Genomic DNA, 6610 nt, shown 5'->3' with positions numbered 1-6610 from the left:
ATAGAAGGACTATCCACAAGGCTCCGTTCAAAGATGTTTGGTACAAGTTGAAAGGCGAATAGAGGAACAACAATGGGTTAGAAAATGAAATGGGCATACATAACAATGGGGGCTTCTTAGAATCTAGCTTCATAAGATGGTAGATTCATATGTGGAAAAGTGGTTAAAGCAAGCCCCAAAGGTTTTAAGAGAGTTAGAGGTCTTGGCAAAGGGGGCAGAGGGAAGAAGGGAAGAATTCTACATAACTTGGGGACGTGTTCATGTTAGATTCTTTTTTCTCAAGTTTGTGGTCAGTCGATCTGCTTGGTGTTTCTGAGGTTATTCGGTTAAGGTGATGTTTGGAAAGGTGTTAGTCAAGATCCTCTGTTTTTATTAGGTCTTTGTCAGTTTATATATATATATATATATTGTAGCCATTTTTTTGTGTTCAACATAACCTATCTGATCCACTAACCCATTAATGACCCTAGGAAAATTTAAATGGGTTAGCTTCAACCCAAAACAGCCTTATATAACCCAACCCACTCAACCCATTAATCCTACAGACATAAATTACATAAAAATATAACATAACTTATAGAAAATTAAAAACAAAAATTATAAAAAATATAAAAACAAAAATTACAAGAAAGTATAACAAAAGTTATAAATAAACATAGAAAATGAAAAGATAACAAAAATTATAGGAAATATAACAAAGATTATAAACAAATATAGAAAATAAAAATATCAAAAATTACAAACAAACATACAAAAGAAAAAAAAAACAAAAATTTCAAAATCATAAAATGACGAAGTTGAAGAAGAGCATGAGAAAGAAATAAATTTATAGGGGTTATCATTCTGGGCTTGGTCCAACCCACAAATTTCAAGGCATGGGCCCAAGTTTTTGCTTTCAAGCCTGACCTAGGCCCGAGCTATAGCCCAAAAATTTCTCGACCAAGTTTGGCCCCAAAACTTAAGCCCAACCTACAATACAATATAATATATATTTTTAAATATATAATACATAATACACATATTTTTATATTATAATATATGTATTTTTATATGTTATATATACACAAGTATATTTTATTTTATATTAAGTGTTTATTATTTTACATAAAATATAAAAGGTTTAAAGGTTTATTTTAACATATAAATAAATATTTATGAATTGACATGTGCAAAAACATGTAGCCACACTTGAGTCAATTCCAAGGTTTTTAAAACCGACCTGGACAACGTACCAGTTAGGGGTCTGGTTCCCAGGTCGAACGGTCTGACCATTCAAACCAAACGGTTGGCCCGTTCTGATAAAAAAATTAAAAAAATTAAAAAATAAAATGGTCAAAACCGTTGAACGGTTCAAATAGTTCAATCAACTAGGTCAGCGATTTGCTAACCAAATCAACGTTTTTTTGGTAAAAATCTGATTTTGGGGAAAACTGAAACTGTTCACCTGACCGATTCCCATTTTCTTGTCCAACCATCCGGTCCAGTCAGGTTTTGAAAGCCATGGTCAATTCAATTCAAGTATGAGAATTGTCCTCATAAGCAAGGCTTATATAGATGAAGGCAATGCCCTCATTCTCAATCCCTAAGCAACGTGGTACTTAGGAAAACACTTAATAGCTGTACTAACTGTTTAATGTTGTTTTAAGTCCTACATTACTCAAGAATGGGAATGTTGTTTTAAGTCCATCTATAAAAGGATAGGTAAGCCAAGCCAAATCAAGCCTAGCAATTAAATGAGACTTATCCTTTATCTTTTGTGTTATAGGCCCAAAGACTAGCAAAGCCCAATTTTAACTCTAGCTTGTATAATTCTTTTTCTTTTTTGCATTTAGTACATGTTACTTAAATTAAAAATTTTAAAGAATGAAATTTTTATTATTTGATGTTATGCACTCATAATCATTACTCATTAAGCTCGAAAAGCCTATAAGCCCTCTCAGACCCGTGTAGGGCCTGGCCTGGGCTTGCAATCTAGGCCTGGGGGATGGTCTGAGCCCAACTTAATAATATTACATATAATAAAATAATATAAATAATATATATATATATATTAGTTTATTAAATTAATTATTACTAAAATTTACAATTTAGGAAATAGGAATCAATTTATTGGTTTATTATATTATTACCAAAATTCAAACCGGACTTTGGGCTTTTATATAAGGGTTGGGCTCAAACTCAGGCCTAGACATTTTCTGTTAACAAAAAGGCAAAGCCCGACGCAATGCAGCTCATGAACAGATCTATTCAACACCAACTGATGAAGACTCTTGTGTAAGTCAAGTAAAAAATAATATAAATATAAGAAGAGGAAGAGTGAAAATTTGTGGGTCTTCACATGCAACAATTATTTTTCTATGTTTGGATGGGATTGATTAGTAAGAGAGGAGGAGCTGCTGCTAAATGGAAAAAAAAAATGACTTGATTATAAGCTAGAGAGAGATAGAGTTTCCTCTTGAGATCAGCTGATATCATGACAAAGCCCTTGGCTAGCTTAACCTTGGTTTTCTTGGCTCTATAAAAAGCTAAACGTTGCATGCATCCTCTCAGTCCTCACTCACCTTGAGGGGGTGCTAATAACAAGGATGACGTGCATGGTGGTTGCATGGCAAACTCCTGACAACAAGGATTCTCATTTTATCTTGTTTTCAGTGTTAGACTTATCTCAGATTCTGTGATAATCCTTATCTCCTCAGTCAAGTACTCAACTAACAGTCTTGACCGACCAGATTAACATTAGTTAAAATTTGTATTATCATACTGTTGTAAAAGTTTGATTATTATAAATATAATATTATCATCTTACCACAAATCGATTCGGTGATATTATTTTCAGTCCAATCTAAATTAATGTTTCAAGGTATCAAAGCTTGGGACTCTGAATATCTGCTGATCTCGATCCTATCTCTCTCCTTCTTCATGTCGACCTCATTAATTCCAGACCCAAAACTCAAACTCGCTCAAACAACTTTGCCTCTCTGTACCCTTCGGCCTCAACTTTGCACCTGTTATAGCAATGAAACTCGATGGAACGAATTACTTGGTATGGCATTCACAATTTCCATCAGTTCTGAAAGGGAGAAAGCTGATGGGATATGTTTATGGATCATACCGTCAACAGGCCGGCTAAATTTCTAACCACAACAAATGATGATCGAAGCTCGGCCTCTTCTGCATCAATTCCAAACCCAGAATATGATTCTTGGGAAGTCCAGGACCAACTGCTCTTCAGTTGGATTTTATCATCTCTCATTGAATCCGTAATGGCTCAAGTCGTAGGCTGCAGCGTACCACTCGAGAACTCTGGATAAACTTCGAAATGAGTTGAGAAATCTGCAGAAGGTAATCTAACTATGAGTGCATGTCTCCTTAAATTCAAAACTATTATTAATAAACTTGCAGCAGTTGGACAGTCTCTGTCTAAATCTGAATTATTCTTTCAGGCCATTGATGGCCTTGGACCTGATTATGAAAGGTTTGCTATTGCCATTACTACACGGGATATGGTTCACTCCCTTTTAATGAGTTACAAAGACTGTTACTTAACCATGAAATAAGACTTGAACGGATGCATTCTTTTCCTCATTTGGACTCTCCTACTGCAAATACTGCCATCAAGGAAAAATTTTCCAAACATCACTCAACTGGATTGTCTTCTCAAACTCATGATAATGACAAGAATCGAGAAGACAAATCTAAACCACCTACTCATGATAATTGAAAATTTACTTGGTTGTTGCATTAAAATATTACAAACAGATGGCGGAGGTGAATTTCACAAATTTACTGCATTATTTCTTCATAGCATGGAATTTCTCATTGTTTTTCATGTCACACACTCAGCAGCAAAATGGTGTTTCAGAATGCAGCATTGTTCTATTGTGGACATGTGCCTTATCATGTTATTTGCTAGCTCTGTTCCTACTACTTATTGGCTTGAAGCTTTTGAAACATTTGTATATCTACTAAACCGGTTAATTAGCCACTACCCTTCAACCTCCAGCACCACCATCACCTCCTGCCCTTGAACCCCCTCCACCTGATCGAACTTGTTCTGGACCCTCTCCTCAGTCACCAAATACCTACCCAACACTGAACCAACCGGCTTTACCCAAGCCTCCTAGGATCCCAGAAGGCGTCATGCTATGACTAAGGAATTCACTACCTTGATTGACAATGGTACATGGGCTTTAGTACCGCTTCCTCCCAATGCTAACATCATTAGATGGGGTGTATCACTATTGAGGAGTTGACCAACCTTAGCTCTTCCCCTCTTAGCCTTCTTGTTAAAGAGAGCTCTAGAATTCTTACCAAAGAGAGCTCTAGATCTCCTACTAAAGAAGGCTCTAATCTCCCTGCTAAAAGAGACCAGCTACTATACAAAGGAGTCTTACTATAAAGAGATCAATCAAAGCAAAAAGGAAACTCTCCTCTTAGGAAGTTTCCTACTAAAGCTTCTGTCCTTATTTCTCTGCTTCTATTCTTGTAATTGTTTCCAATTTATTCTTTATTATTTTTGTGTATATATTCAGTCTTGTACAAGCATTCGATATAGTGAAATTTGACCAAATCTTTGAAAACAACTCTTCTCTTTTACTTTAACTATCACGTTAAGAAAAAGGCTGATGGAAGCATTGAGTAGTTTAAAGCATACCTTGTTGCAAAAGGCTATACTCAATGGGAAGGCATCGATTATCATCAGACCTTGAGTCCCTTAATCAAGCCAGTCACTATCAGACTGAATTCTAAAGCCATTTCTTCTCTCATTAATTCTATGGATCTACATTTAAGCTTAAGGATCTTGGTACCCTCTCATATTTTATGGGAATTCAGGTTGCTTCTCGTTGCTCTTCTCTTCATCTCTCTCAAACAAAATACATCACCGATCTTCTACACAAGAGCTCCACGCAGTCAGCTAAGCCTGTCTCCACGCCAATGTCTTTTGGTACTCGGCTCTCCAAATCATATGGTGATCCTCTACCCAACTCCACTTTGTACAGGCAATTGGTTGGTGCTCTCCGGTATGTCACTATCACTCGCCCTGAGATTGCCTTCTCTGTTAACAAGATGTGCCAGTTTATGTGCTGTCCCACCACACATCATCTTGTGGTTGTGAAACGGATACTCTGTTATTTAAAAGTTACTTTGGATCATGGTCTATTTATTCACCCTTCTTCCTCTCAGCAATTTCACACATATTCTGATGTAGACTAGGCCAAGTGCCTAGATGGCCATCATTCTCAAGGAGGGTACTCTGTTATTCTTGGGCCTAACATTCTCTCTTGGTCCTCTAAGAAGCAAACTACTATGGCGAGATCAAGTACTAAATCAGAATTTCTTAGTGTGGCATCTGCTTGTTCTGAGGTATTATGCATTCAATCACTTGTTCATGAACTTCATATTTCTCTCTCTGTGCCTACCGTTGTGTGGTGTGATAATGTGGGTTTCACATGTCTCAATGCCAATCCAGTCTTACACTCTCACAAAAAGCATGCAGCTATATCAATTTTCACTTTGTTCGAGAGTTAGTCTCCAACAAACAAGTTCATGTCAAGTATATTTCTACAACCGATAAACTTGCTGACATCTTAACAAAATCATTAAGCTCTCAATGTTTTGCATGGCTTCGAAGCTATTGGAGCAACAGAAGTGTGGTGGTAAAAATCAAAGGAAGAAGCAAGAAAAAAATCTTTAGAAGAGAAGAGGAATATAAAGAATGAAGAGAAGAAGAGAAAAATATGAAAAGCCCACGTGGAGCTCTGGCTTTACTTTTTTTTAACTTCTTGAGCTCTGTTTACAAAATATATCAAATTATAAGACATATAAAGGAGTTTTACTTTTATGGTAGAGACCTTTCAGCTTCCAACTCCCAAGACAATCCACCTAATACAAAAGACAAATCATAAAGGAAAATTATAAAATTACCACTCTTACTTTTCAACACCCCCTCTTAATTTGTAATTTTCATTAGAGATCTAAATGCAAAAATTTTTCAGAAGCTAGGGGCTTGGTGAAGATATCAGCAATTTGATCTTTAGTCTTGATGAACTTCAATTCAATCTCTCCTTTCTCAGTTCACTCTCTGATGAACTGGTGTCTCGGTTCAATGTGCTTTGTTCTTCCATGAAAAACTAGATTTTTGGTCATTGCAATAGCTGAAAAACTAGATTTTTAGCCAAATTGCTTCACAAGATGCACTAGTGGCTGAAATGTATTCTACTTCAGCTGAAGAAAGTGCCACAGTATTTTTCTTCTTTGATGGCCAAGAGATCATTTTACTTCCCAAAGAGAAAACATATGTAGTTGTGCTTTTTCGTTCATCTATGGCACCATCCCAATCACTGTCTGAAAATCCAACCAGCTTGCAGTTTTCACTTTCATATTTAAGCTCAAATTTCTTGGTTCCTTTCACATATCTAAGTATTCTCTTTGCTGATCCAAAATGAACTTTACTTGGCTTGTTCATATATCTTAAAACAATGCTCACAGTAAGAACAATATCTGACCTTGTTTTAGTAAAATAAATCAAGGAACCAACAAGGCTTCTGTAGATTGATGCATCTACCAATTCTGCTCCATCCTCCTTTGACAACTTTTCAATGACAGCCAT

At 36.1% G+C, this 6610-nt stretch overlaps 1 pseudogene; it reads right to left on the bottom strand.

The window, feature by feature from the left end:
• Positions 1-6163: 6163 nt before the first annotated feature.
• LOC109114437 (secreted RxLR effector protein 161 pseudogene) lies at positions 6164-6610 on the bottom strand (annotated as a pseudogene).

This window comes from Nelumbo nucifera, chromosome 7 (genome assembly GCF_055504915.1).
Source record: "Nelumbo nucifera cultivar China Antique chromosome 7, China Antique-T2T, whole genome shotgun sequence".
Lineage (NCBI taxonomy): Eukaryota > Viridiplantae > Streptophyta > Magnoliopsida > Proteales > Nelumbonaceae > Nelumbo > Nelumbo nucifera.
The sequence above is the reverse complement of the archived record's forward strand: the minus strand, read 5'-3'. Positions and strand labels throughout refer to the sequence as shown.